This window comes from Triticum urartu, chromosome 1, assembly GCF_003073215.2.
Source record: "Triticum urartu cultivar G1812 chromosome 1, Tu2.1, whole genome shotgun sequence".
Taxonomy (NCBI): Eukaryota; Viridiplantae; Streptophyta; class Magnoliopsida; order Poales; family Poaceae; genus Triticum; species Triticum urartu.
Genome location: NC_053022.1, coordinates 427,971,693 through 427,986,266, shown reverse-complemented (window position 1 = coordinate 427,986,266; position 14,574 = coordinate 427,971,693). Strand labels below are relative to the sequence as shown.

The following is a 14,574-nucleotide window of genomic DNA, read 5'->3' as shown; positions in this document are numbered from 1 at the left end:
CTTCATCACGTGCATCACGTCGATTGCGGAGCGGACCTCTAGGTCTTTCCAATAGGGCAGGTCCCAAAATATAGATTTCTTCTTCCATATGGGTGCGCATCCGTCAGCGTCATTCGGAACAGGTTGTCCACCAGGACTCTTTCCAGACCACCTTCAAATCCTTGACCATATCATGTACATCAACACCAGTACGGTGGCGAGGCTTCGTCCGGTGATCCGCCTCACCTTTGAAATGCTTGCCTTTCTTTCTTATGGGATGCCTGCTCGGAAGAAATCGACGATGTCCCAGGTACACATTATTCTTACAATTAGCCAAATATATACTGTTGGTATCCCTTGTTTGTCTGTCCTGAAAGGTTACTGGAGCGGGCCAATCATTGATGGTCATGAACAGCAACGCCTTTAGGTCAAATTCTTCCCCCATGTGCTCATCCCACGCACGTACACCTGTTCCATTCCACAGTTGTAAGAGTTCTTCAACTAATGTCCTTAGGTACACATCAATGTCATAGCCGGGTTGCTGAGGGCCTTGGATGAGCACTGGCATCATAATGAACTTCCGCTTCATGCATGTAACACCCTCGATGCGGCTATATCTCCCACGTGTCGGAGCACGACTTAGAGGCATAACCGCATTGAAGGCAATGTCACAACAGGGGTAATCTTCACACAACCCATGTACTGAATAAGGAAAGAGATACATAGTTGGCTTACAATCGCCACTTCACACAATACATGAATAAAGCATTACATCATACAGATACAAACAAGGTCCGACTATGGAACCAAAGTAAAAGAAGACCACCCCTAATGCTACAGATCCCCGATCGCCCCAACTGGGCTCCACTACTGATCAACTGGAAACGGAAACAACATAACGAACACGATCTACATCGAGCTCCTCCTTGAGCTCGGTTGCATCACCTGCACGGTAACATCGACACCTGCAAACTGGTTTTGGAAGTAAACTATGAGTCACGGGGACTCAGCAATCTCACACCCTCACGATCAAGACTATTTAAGGTTATGGGTAGGGAAAAGGTATGAGGTGGAGCTGCAGCAAGCACTAGCATATATGGTGGCTATCATACGCAAATGAGAGCAAGAAGAGAAGACAAAGCACGATCGTGAACTAGAAGTGATCAAGAAGTGATCCTAGGCTACTTACGTTCAAGCATAACTCCAACACCGTGTTCACTTCCCGGACCCCGCCGAGAAGAGACCATCACGGCTACACACGCGGTTAATGTATTTTAGTTCAGATAAATTTCAGGTTCTCTACAATCGGACGTTAACAAATTCCCATCTGCCCATAACCACGGGCACGGCTTTCGAAAGTTCAAAACCCTACAGGGGTGTCCCAACTTAGCCCATCACAAGCTCTCATGGTCAACAAAGGATATTCCTTCTCCCAAGACAATCCGATCAGACTCGGAATCCTGGTTACAAGACATCTCGACAATGGTAAAACAAGTCCAGGAAGACCGCCCGATGCGCCGACATCCTGATGGGAGCTGCACATATCTCGTTCTCAGGGCAACACCGGATGAACACTACGTACAGCTAAAACCAGCCCTCAAGTTTCCCCGAGGTGGCGCCGCAAGTGGCTCTGTTTCGGACCAACACTTAGACAAGCACTGGCCTGGGGGGGTTAAAATAAAGATGACCCTCAGGATGCGTGACTCCCAAGGGAAAAGGCTAGGTGGAAAATGATAAAACCAAGGTTGGGCCTTGCTGGAGGAGTTTTATTCAAGGCGAACTGTCAAGGGGTTCCCATTATAACCCAACCATGTAAGGAACACAAAATCAAGGAACATAACACCGGTATGACGGAAACTAGGGCGGCAAGAGTGGAACAAAACACCAGGCATAAGGCCGAGCCTTCCACCCTTACCAAGTATATAGGTGCATTAATATAAATAAGAGATATTGTGATATCCCAACATATCCATGTTCTAACAAGGAACAAACTCCAAACTTCACCTACAACTAACAACGCTATAAGCGGGGCTGAGCAAAGCGGTAACATAGCCAAACAACAGTTTGCTAGGACAAGGTGGGTTAGAGGCTTGGCTTAGCAATATGGGAGGCATGATAAATCATGTGGTAGGTATCGCAGCATATGCATAGCAAAAGAGCGAGCATCTGGCAAGCAAAGATAGAAGTGATTTCGAGGGTATGGTCATCTTGCCTGCAAAGTTCTCCGAGAAGACAAAAGCTTGATCCTCAAAAATGTACTCAACGGGTCCTCGAACACGAACTTGTCTCCCGGCTCTACCCAAGCAAGAATACAAGCAAAGGTAGACACAATCAACCACGTGCAATGCACAAACAACATGATGCAAAACATGGCAAGATATGCGGGATGTGATATGCAATGCATATGCATGTTTCGGAAAGGAAAGGTTTAATCAGACCTCAACTTGGAAAACCAAGAGTGCCACTGGAAAGACGAGTTGATTTCGGTCGAAACCGATATAAAGATCACCGGTATCAGATGCACGGTTTGGAAATGACAGCAAAACAAATATGGCACCAGTCTGCGATTAACAGCACGAGGCCATCTAAATGCATCAAGAACAACATGCTACTGCACTCTAACATGACAACAAAATACATGGCAAGGATCCACTCAAGATGCTTGACAAAAGATGAACACTGAGCTACGGCTAAATCACTCAATATCAGGTTCAAACAAGCATGGCAAAAGTGCAAAAGATATCAAGTTACAGACTTAGTGAACATAACAACATGTCAGGAATTTAACATCATGAAGCAATGTTTAGAGCACGATAACAACATGCTACAGGAACATATCATGGCAAAGCAAGGCATGGCATGAAGCTACTCAAAGCATACAACAAAAGTACCTTACTGACCATAAGCCAAAAGGTATCAGAAAATACCATGGCAACCATGTGAACATAGCAATTATCGTTAACAGATTCAGACTTAGCAGAAAACTGGAACATGGCAAAACATATATCAAGTAGGCATGTTTACGAGCTCGATGCACTCACCACAAGGCATCGCATGATAAACTAAGCAAACACCCAGCAAGTAGACATGGCATAGAAGCTAAACATGGCAAGAACAACATCATAGCATGCATGGATCAACTACAACAAGCTCGGCAAAAATGCTTAACATGTAAACATGCTGCCAGGAACATTTTATAGCAAAAGTAGAGCTCGATTGACTCAAGCTAGGTTGCTCCATAAATGCAAACAAAGACATGGATGGATAGAGCACCACAATATCTACAAAACATCCTTACTGATCATTCTCAAAAGAGGCATGGATCACTCAGTAGCAACATGAACACATGGCATAAAAATATAAACAGGACAAAGACTTAGATGATTTCTAAGTCCCTGAAATCAGTAACATTACGAGGGCTACTTTGCATGCTTGTGCTAGTCACCACAAAGATCACAAAAATACATGGCATACACCCCTGTAAAGATGGCATGGCATACTTCAAAAGTCATGTAGGGCTCAAGTTCATAGGATGCACACATTAATAATGGCAAAAATGACAAATGATCAATTACTGATATGAAACTGAAACTAACAGAAACTAGCACTCTTCCAACAGCATTTAGGGCATCAAGATGAGCTCAAATGATCGTGATGTAATGAGATGAAATGAAGTACTCGTCGAGACGAACAATTTGATATGCTACACGCGCAAAACGGAGCCACGGGTGCAGAGTTATGATGCGATGAACATATGCAAAAATTCTAGGGTTAGGAGGGAAAGTCAACCGAGTTTGAATCTGGATCTGGATCGGGCGCGGACTTCGAGGATGGCCGGAAACACTGTTCGCCAGAGTTGGGGTCGAGCTCAGGGTCGCCGGAGGAAGGAGAGGAAGCCGGGGCTCGGCGAGGAGGAGGAGCTCGCCGGTGCGGTGGCGGCGCCGGGCAGCGATGGTCGGCGCGGCGGGGCGGCGATGGTCGAGGAGGCGGGGTCGGCGGCCACCGGGCAAGGCGGCGGAGATGGCGCGGCGGCGGAGCGCACCGGCGCCGGAGTTGATGCGGTCGGGCGACTGCGGGCGGTGGCGCCCATGCGGTGGCGGCGGCGGGATGGGCTCGCGGGGGCCTGGTGCGGGCTTCCCGAGCCGGAGGAGAGAGAGGATCCCGCGGGGACACGTGTCGCAACCCGGTTGGACGTGGGCGTCGGCGGCTTTGTCCGGCCGGACCGGACGTGTCCGGCGGCGGAGAGGAGCGGGGAGCTAGGTTAGGGGTGAAATGGATCCGGAATTTTCGGGGCGAGACTTTATTTATAGGTAGTAGGAGCTAGGAGGATCCAAATTGAGCACGGTTTTCGGCCACGCGATCGTGATCGAACGACCTAGATGATGGATGGGGTTTAGGTGGGTTTTGGGCCACTTTGGAGAGGTGTTGGGCTGCAACACACACGAGGCCTTTTCGGTTCCTCGGTTAACCGTTGGAGTATCAAACGAAGTCCAAATGGCACGAAACTTGACAGGCGGTCTACCGGTAGTAAACCAAGGCCGCTTGGCAAGTCTCAGTCCAATCCGAGATCGTTTAATACCCGCACATGAAAAGAGGCAAAAGGGGACACCGGGTGACATAGGAGCACCGGAATGCAAAACGGACAACGGGGAAAATGCTCGGATGCATGAGACGAACATGTATGCAAATGAAATGCACATGATGACATGATATGAAATGCATGACACGCAAGCAAATGACAAGGCAACAACAACAAATAACTAGAAGACACCTGGCACATCGGTCTCGGGGCGTTACAATGCACAACCAAGGAGGAAGGTTATACAAACATAGAGTCACAGGCCAGGTGCTATGGTTGCTGCTCTGCTCCCCAAAAGGATTAATGTCATCTTCTCTTAGACCAAACCATACGTTCCTTGCGTCATCTGCAAACTCCTTCCCGTACTTTCTTTCGATTTTTCTCCACTGCGACCCGTCAGCGGGTACTCTCAACTTTCCGTCTTTCTTACGGTCTTCTCTGTGCCATCGCATCGCCTTGGCATGCTCTTTGTTTTGGAACAAACGTTTCAACCGTGGTATTATAGGAGCATACCACATCACCTTGGCAGGAATATTCTTCCTGGGGCGCTCGCCCTTGACATCACAGGGTCATCGCGGCTCATCTTATAGCGCAATGCACCGCATATCAGGCAAGCGTTCAAATCCTCGTACTCACCACGGTAGAGGATGCAATCATTAGGGCATGCATGTATCTTCTGCACCTCTAACCCTAGAGGGCAGACAGCCTTCTTTGCTTCGTACGTACTCTCGGGCAATTCGTTGTCCTTTGGAAGCATATTCTTTATCATTACCAGCAACTTTCCAAATCCCTTGTCAGATACACCATTCTCTGCCTTCCATTGCAGCAATTCCAGTGTGGTGCCCAGCTTTTTCTTGTCACCTACGCAATTTGGGTACAACAAATTTTTGTGATCCTTTAACATGCGCTGCAACTTCTTCTTCTCCAAATCACTTGCGCAGTTTCTCTTTGCATCGGCAATGGCCCGACCTAGATCATCAACGGGCTCATCCGATGCCTCTTCTTCAGCTTCTTCCCGCATTGCCGGCTCAGCTTCTTCCCGCATTACCGGCTCAGCTTCTTCCCCCATTGTTGTATCATCGTATTCAGGGAACCCATGGCCAGGATAGCTGTCGTCGTCCTCTTCTTCTTCATTGTCTTCAATCATAACCCCTCTTTCTCCGTGCTTGGTCCAAACATTATAGTGGGTCATGAAACCGGACTCAAACAGGTGGACGTGAATGGTTCTTAATGTAGAGTAATTGTGACCATTCTTATAGCCAGCGCATGGACAAGGCATAAAACCATCCGCCCGCTTGTTTGCCTCAGCCACAAGCAGAAAAGTATGCACGCCATTAATGAACTCGGGAGAGCATCGGTCATCGTACATCCATTGCCGGCTCATCTTCAATACAGAGCACCGAAAACACCAAATTAATACAATACATAAAGTTCATACATAAAGTTCATACAACACTTGAATGCAACAAACAAATAACTCTCTAGCTAAAGAATTTAAATGCAACAACAAATGCGATCAAAATCGTAACTAAGGTAACAATTGATCCAACAGCATAATGATACCAAGCCTCACTATGAATGGCATATTTTCTAATCTTTCTAATCTTCAAGCACATTTTCTCCATCTTAATCTTGTGATCATCGACGACATCGGCAACCTGCAACTCCAATTCCATCTTCTCCCCCTCAATTCTTTTCAATTTTTCTTTCAAATCCTCATTTTCTCTTTCAACTAAATTTAACCTCTCAACAATAGGGTCGGTTGGAATTTCCGGTTCAACTACCTCCTACATACAAATATCTATGTCAGCTTGATGGGCATAATTTGTCATAAACACGAAATGCAACAAATAGTTTTAAAAGAGAATATACCACATCCGAATCATAACAAGGACGAGGGCCGACAGGGACGGATATCAAAACCATGTCACTATGTATAACAAACAACGTACGTGTAAGATAATTATATGAGTAACTCTATATCCAAATCACACAAACATCAATTTTTTATATAAATTTCATGAACAAGAGGCTCACCACAAGGTGGTGCCGGCGACGGGACGGTGCGGGCGATCGACGGTGGTTACGACGGAGATTTAGAAGGCACTAAGTAAACCACACCTACATATGCAAACTAAGTGTTATTTCGACCTCAATTTGCATACAAATCAAATACTACCACATATAATTCCTCCCAAATTACTAAAACCCACAATTAATCACTATATAAACCAATGCAAGAGCTAATCTAGCAATGAGAGATGAAAGGACAAAGTTGCTAACCTTTGTGATCATTTGAATGGATGGGGGCCTGCAAATCTTGACAAATTTGGGGCAAATTTTGTGATGAACTCGAGAGGAAGAAGGGAAGAACAGAGGAGAGGGAGAGGGGAAAGGGGGAAGAATAGAGTGCTGGTGGACGAAGGGTTTATATAGGACGACCTTTAGTACCGGTTCGTGGCACGAACCGATACTAAAGGTGCTGGAGGGGCCCCACTCTGACAACATCCTGCCACCACTCTCATTAGTACCGGTTCATGGCATGAACCGGTGCTAAAGGTTCACCACGAACCGGAACTACACCACAACACGGATGCAATGGCATGTAATCTGCCAGGAGAGGACCCTTAAGAGGGCAGAAAAACTGCCAGGACAGAGTTTCTCCCGGCAGATAGAACTGCCACAAGAACGGCTGCCGGGGATCATATTTCCCGGCAGAAACAGATCTCCTGGCAATTCAACTGCCTTGAAGCCCCGTTCTCCCGGCAGATACATGTTTATGCCGGTAATCCAATTGCCGGCAGTTAAAATAATTCTAGGCAGACGGTCTGTCCTTGACTTTTACTTACCCTGGCAGTTTTTCTGATCCGGGTAGCATATATACTTCTTATAATTTCTATTCATACAAGAATTCACTCAAGATTCAATAGCAGATCTCCAACACATAATGACTTCATATATATTAGTACTTCAACATTCATACATGCGTTCAGCAGCATCCAGCTGCATCGATAAACAGAATTTACACAAGACATACATGCGTTCAGTAACATCAGAACTAGCAAAAGACATACATGTTTTCAGTAGCATCTAGCTACATCAATAAATAGAATTTACACAAGACAATAAGATTTTATTTTTTATCAAACTAAGCTAAACAAATGGTTTGAGCTTTGATGTAGAGCTGAAGCCATGTCCAGGAAGACAAATTGCTTGTTCGCAAACGTTTGTTGAGTGACTTCATGAGATGTCTTCTAAATACCAGACTTGCCAACATCCTGTGAAACAACATCATTCAAAGAGTCACCAAACTTGCAATGCTTTGAAGATCGCAGCTCAACCACACCCCACATGATAGTGGAAGTATATCACTTGCCGATAGCAACCATGTCTTCAACATCATGTCAAAAAGAACTATTCACTGTTCCTACTTCAATCTTGGTTTGCGCATCATGTGAATGCGACGAATCTAAAACTGAGGCACAATGCAGTAATATCAGTTTTTTTATGGAACAAGTATGGGAAACAACCCCATCATGTAACCTTGCAACATTCACACCAGTGATAAGTTACTACTGCATCAAACTACTGAAGTAAATTGCTTACAATTTCAGCTGCTTCCTGTATGTATCCCATGTCCTCTAGAACGAGCAAGGCCTTGCCACCATATCTTGTCTGTCATGGCAAACCTAGGAATCTAAAACTAAATATTAGTCATATAAGAACAGCTTTGAGGGCTGAAATTTTTAAACTTGTACGAATGAAAGTGAAAAGATAATTGAAGCACTTGTGTTGCGGAAATGAATTAGAACATAAACCTTCTCTCTTATATAACCGTCTGTCATTCTATAATCAGTACCACCCCAAAATTTCACATTCCAGATATATAACAGTCTGTACTGTTGTAGTCCATACCTTCAATTGCCTGTCCTTGGATGCATGTTAAAGATTACTCAAAGTACCAACAATATCAAATGTTCAAAGGTACTAGCAAAATATAAATCAAAATTACATTGCAGAGAGCAAAATTATCTCAATTCCTTGTCCTATACATTTTCCTATACAGGGACATCCAATGGGAAGGGTACTGTAGATATAAACTATGTAAATAAAAACAAGGAGAAATGTGGACATTCTTGCATCTTACAATTGTAACATGTTGTCACGACCCTAGGTTATGGAGGGGATGATCTTGGATGTCAGGAAGGCAAGGGCGAGAGAGTTTAGGCTTGGGCGCCATGATCCCTTGGGTGATAGATCTGTTCTCGAGGTAACCCTCCTCCCTTTCTCTGTATATTCTTTCACAGCTGATTACACCCTGCCTAGCTTTATGGCACAGTTTGGAGGTAGTTTAGGAAAGATATGAACCAACAAAAACTAGGAAAGATCTAAACAGATTCTGATTCAACCCAACTAGACTTGGAAACCAAGAAAGACCTATCGGCTGGGTCCAGGATTCCATGGCGTCACACATGTCTATATGTCCACAGTTTAGCCAGGCTAGCTATAAGCTAATGTAAATAAATCCTAACATGGAAGTTCCCCGCCCAACAGAAATGAAAAATGACACCACCGCTAATTTGTAAACCAGTTCTAATAACAAAAATTGCTCTAGTATCCCGTTAACATGTACTCCCTCTGTAAACTAATATAAGATTGTTTAGATCAAGCACTTTTGCTCTATTCAAAGACCCAGACTGCAAAAGTAGACCCCGACACTACCACAATGGAATGGGATTATAATATCTGTGGTAAATCATGCATATTTTTGTTCACATATGTGCTTTTATGTATTGCAAAATTTATCACTAGAGCAATCAACTTAATACAGTTTCTCAACTACTGAATTAGTTAAAAGAGATCAATGTGATTTCCAAGAATTTAGTTCGTAGAAGTAAAACATTAGTATAAAAAGCTAATGAAACATATGTCAATTACTGTATTTTACTTTATAATATCTTAACATGAAAACAACATGGGTGGATGTTCAGAGATGAGAACCATGTTACAGAAAAGAATTCCACGGGATCCCCAGGTCAAGCATCACGAACATGAGTCTTTTATTCTTCAATTAGTGAAATGGATATGCTAATGTGCAAGCTCCATAAACAAAGTTTTACACATCTAGCTTTCCTAATCAATTGAAGAATTCATCACACATTGTAGTTATCTAATAAATCAAACCAGCCAAAACAGATTGTCTAAGGCAATTTAAAATCATGACAATTGTAAAAGAAAGGAAAAGGGAGACTCTAGAACCAATTAACATGCCAAGAAGTTAGATAACCCAAATAGTTCCGAGTGGATCTTAACCTACAAACCCGTTAATTAAGGATATGATCTGGTTGGCTTAGTTTAGAATGGTTTAGTTTATAGAATTATGACAGCAAGGGTATGAAGTTTTGTAGCATTCAACAATCTCATCCTTGTGACAAAACTTAGAAGCTTGATATAAAACTTTTTGAACCAGAGAGAAAAACTAACTTCAAATATTTTTGAAGTACAAACCAGCAACATCTATGAACTATGTAACAAAATTAATAGCATCAAACCAAGAGAAGATAAAAAAAATGAACAGGACACAGGAAAGGATATGGCAGCCGACATGTACTTTTACTAGAAATCTTTCAGACTTTCAGTGTGTATATATCTATAGCAATATTACTACGGCTGATTATAATGACAGATTTTGACACTTCCAAGTACAATTCTTGATTTATAGTAAATAGTAAGCAATAAAATGCAAGGTCAAACAATTTGTAAACATGATATGCTTCCTTTCCCCCAAAAAACTAACAGAACACCTATTTCTACTAGCATCATTTTCGACTTTCAGTATGTATCTATGACAAGATTCCTGTTGTGTACATAATACTAATCACTAATGCCACGTCAACCACTTTCTACAACTGAAAAATAGGTATTGGACTATGCATAGGAAACAAAGGAAGGCAGCACCTATGCTCTTCATAAATGGTTCTATGGCAGGGCAGACCAACAACTATGTTTCATGAACAGCCCAATAACAAAAGACTAGGCTTCAAAATAACAAGGCCTGCAAATGCTCAGTTCCAGGACATGTAAAAGCATCTAGAATAAATTGTATCAGTTCTGAATTTTGAAAAAAAATCACTTTGCTAATTAAGTTTGTCAGTGAGTATCGATATGCTTCCACTGCTTTACCCAACAAGTATGAGTATACGGCGCCTCTTGCAAGCCAAATACCTAGTTGTAAATAGGACGTAATTAAGATATACAAGATATATAGTGATGGCTCCGAGGAACTAGTACCATGAAAGAACTGCTCGGAGAGGGGACGTAGAACCGCTGCCCATCATGTTGCAGCCCTATCAGCATCGCGTCATGCGTCCTCCACAGCCGGCGCGGATGGTGCAGGCCCCCAAAGAAGAAGAGAATCGGTCGATGTCGATGCAGCTCGCGGTCGACCTACTCGAACTCATGATATAGTGCTTGCCACAAGCGTTCTGGAGGTTGAACCGTGTTCTGGACGCAGTGGCGCTGCCTTAGCTATGGTGGAGGGAGTCCATGGAGAGGCCGCCGGGGTCGGGCTCCTCTCGGGCTCCTCGGGAGACACACGAATACTCTGCATCTGGGCGAGGCGGAGGTGAAGACGATGGGGAAGTGGTGGTGGAGAGGTGCACACTCGGGGTGGTGGTCATGAGTCCCGGAGCGGCCATATCCAGCAGCACAGACGACCGGTGCGGCCAGATCTGACAATGACTAGGCCGGGACGGTTCCATCCAAAGGCAGACCAGCGAGGTGGCCAGGTGGGGCCATAGCAGGGAGTGTGTGGATCGGAGAGGAAGAGGAAGATATGTAGGGGTGGCGGCGCACGGGGAAGGGGAAGAACCGACTGCCCAGATCTAGGGTTTGGAAGGGGTGGTGGTAAAGTTGAAGAGGGTCGATTTGGGGAAGAACTGCTCGGGCCGGCTTTTATTTTTCTTTGGAGCCAAAACTTTCGGTATCTCCTGCACTAGTGCGTGTTTGGGCCCAATGTCTCGTGCCACACAGTCACCGGCAGTTAACGGGCCGTGCCTTGGTTCTCCCGGCAGATACACTGACCTGACATGCGTGCGTCATTTCCGGCAGTTTGTGTGCCCTCTTTACTCAAGTTCTGCTGGCAGTTTTGCTGCCCTTTCATACTTCTTTCGGCAGTTATAAGGTTCCCGGCAGAAGATTTGCCCTTATACCAGTATTTCACCCGGCAGTTAATTGCCCCGAATCGAGTGTTGTGGTGTAGTGCGGTACTAAAGATCTCCCCCGCCTAGCCGTTGGAACCGCACTAATGAACACATTAGTGCCGGTTCTGTTACAAACTGGGACTAATGTGTCTCACATTTGACCCTTTTTCTACTAGTGAACCGCCAGGATTTGTCCTTCTTTGGTACCATCACCAGGTTTGCCAGCCAGTCCGAATGTTTTATTTCTCTGATGAATCCGGCCTAAATTAGCTTGGCCAGCTCCTCCCCCATAGCTTGGCGTTTGGGCTTAGAAAAGCGCCGCAGTGCTTGTTTGATTGGTTTGTATCCTTTTAAGATATTAAGGCTATGTTCGGCCAACTCACGTGGGATTCCCGACATGTCAAAAGGGTGCCAGGCGAATATATCCCAGTTTTCGCGAAGGAAATCCCTTAGTGCGGCGTCGACCGTTGGGTCTAGTTGTGCTCCAATAGATGTTGTCTTCTTGGGGTCCGTTGGGTGGACCTAGAATTTGACTATTTCTTCTGCCGGTTTGAAGGAGGTGGATTTGGGTCGTTTGTCTAAGATCACATCGTCCCTATCCATCGTGGAGTGTAGTGTGGTTAATTCTTTGGCCGCGAGGGCTTCAGATAATGCCTCAAGGGCCAAGGATGCGGTTTTGTTTTCGGCACGGAGTGCTATGTCCGGATCACTGACAAGAGTGGTTACGTCGTTTGGTCCGGGAATTTTGAGCTTCATATACCCGTAATGAGGTATAGCTTGGAAGCGTGTAAAAGCATCCGCCCCAACAGGGCGTGGTATCCGCTGCTAAAAGGAGCCACTTAGAAGGTGATTTCTTCAGACCGATAATTCTTCGGCGTGCCGAATACCACGTCAAGTGTGATTTTTCCAGCACACGCGCCTCCTAGCTGGGAATGATTTCTCGGAAGGTCATGCTGCTTTGCTTGATGGGGCTCCTGTCTATTTTCATTTTGTGGAGTGTATCCTCATAGATGAGGTTTAGTCCGCTGCCACCGTCCAGGAGGACCTTGGTGAGTCGAAAGCCATCCATGATGGGACTGAGGACTAAGGCGGCTGGTGCTCGGACTGTCCTGTATTTTGGTTCATCGCCGTCACTAAAGGTTATAGCCGTGTCGTTCCAAGGGTTTACTGTGGACATTTGACAGACTTCGGCGAGGCCGCGAAGTGCCCTTTGTGCTTATTATTTGAAGCGAATGTCTCAAAGACCGTCAGCACTCTGGGGTCGTCGTCTTCTGGAGGGTGTTGCTCTGGGTTTTTTTGGTAAGGATGTCCTCGCCGCTTTTGGCTACCTGCCGGAGTATCCAACATGCTCTCTAAGGCTGTGGGTTGGTATGGTATTCGGTGTTGTGTGTATTTTGCATGGGCCATCGAGCCATCCCTCCAGAATGGTTCCGCGCCGCGTAATGGGTTTGTATTTCTTGGCTATTGTACTGGGAGCGTCACGGGGATGCGCCCTTTTTGCCTGGACCAGTGGTTGAGTTGGGACCGATGGCTCCCAACAAGCTGTCTGATCCCTCCAGGCGCTTTCCATTGCGTCGTACTTCTGTACGATAGTTGCCAGGTCAGTGAAGTGTACTATGCAGCGGTGATTAATGGCGTTGAGGATTCCTTCATTCGTGCAATTGTTGCGAAACGCTGATATCGCGTCCTCGTCGCGGCAATCTTTAACCTTGTCCTTGACAAGGAGGAATCTGGCCCAGAAGTGGTGGACCGTTTCCTGAGACTGCTGTTGTATGCTCGTGAGAGCACTTATGTCTGGGTGGGTGGGTGGAATTGGATCTGGACCCTGACCCGATCGATGATCCGGAGTCTGAAGTTTTTCCAGACTTAACAGTCCGGGCTCCGGAGTATCTTCTGGTTGCCTTTGCCCGCCATCCGATTCTATGTTCGGAAGGCCGGTCACCTCCTTTTGCGGGTTGGTATCCGGCTTTGTAGGGTCGGCGATCCGTACGTTGTCCGTCTTCAGTATAGGGTAAGAGTCGTCGTCTTGCTCCTCGACTACCGCTATCTGGTGGGTGATCGGTGGAGATTTGATTTCTCTTTGGTCGGATTTGAGCCTGATCCGATCGTAATCTGTGGCAATTCCCAGGGCGGCGATACGGTCAAGGAGCTCGTTTAAAGATGAAAACTCCGCTGGATCCATCTGCTTGGAGTGTTTGGGGTCGATACGAAGAGGATTTTCGATGGCCCGAGAGGTCATCATCGGCTTAACGGCCGAACGGGCGGTCATGGTAAAGCTACCCAACCAGAGGGTTTGGCCTAGGGCCAGTTCTCCTCCGGTAGTGATATTGTTTTTAAGGACGAGGTGAGTCATCGATCCTGTTGTCGACGGCACAGTGGAACTCTCAATGAAAGCACCAATGTCGGTGTCAAAACCGGGGGATCTCGGGTAGGGGTTCCCAAACTGTGCGTCTAAGGTCGATGGTAACAGGAGACAGGGGACACGATGTTTACCCAGGTTCGGGCCCTCCCTATGGAGGTAATACCCTACGTCCTGCTTGATTGATATGGATGAATATGAGTATTACAAGAGTTGATCTACCTCGAGATCGTAATGGCTAAACCCTAGAGTTCTAGCTTGTATGGCTATGGTAATGAGTATTCGGCCTATCTACGGACCTAGCCCTCTGGTTTATATAGACACGGGAGGGATCTAGGGTTACACAAGGTCGATTACAAAGAAAGGAATCTACATAGTTGGCCGCCAAGCTTGCCTTCCACGCCAAGGGAAGTCCCATCCGGACACGGGTGCAGTCTTCGGTCTTCATATCTTCA

The 14,574-nt window shown here is 45.7% G+C and overlaps 1 long non-coding RNA gene across 1 annotated transcript; it reads right to left on the bottom strand.

Moving 5' to 3' along the window:
* Nucleotides 1-7,492: 7,492 nt before the first annotated feature.
* LOC125516091 lies at nt 7,493-11,565 on the bottom strand. The gene is made up of 2 exons (XR_007287233.1): nt 8,165-11,565; nt 7,493-7,836 (listed from the first exon to the last, which is right to left on the bottom strand). It is a non-coding gene; the product is annotated as an uncharacterized LOC125516091 (long non-coding RNA).
* Nucleotides 11,566-14,574: the final 3,009 nt, after the last annotated feature.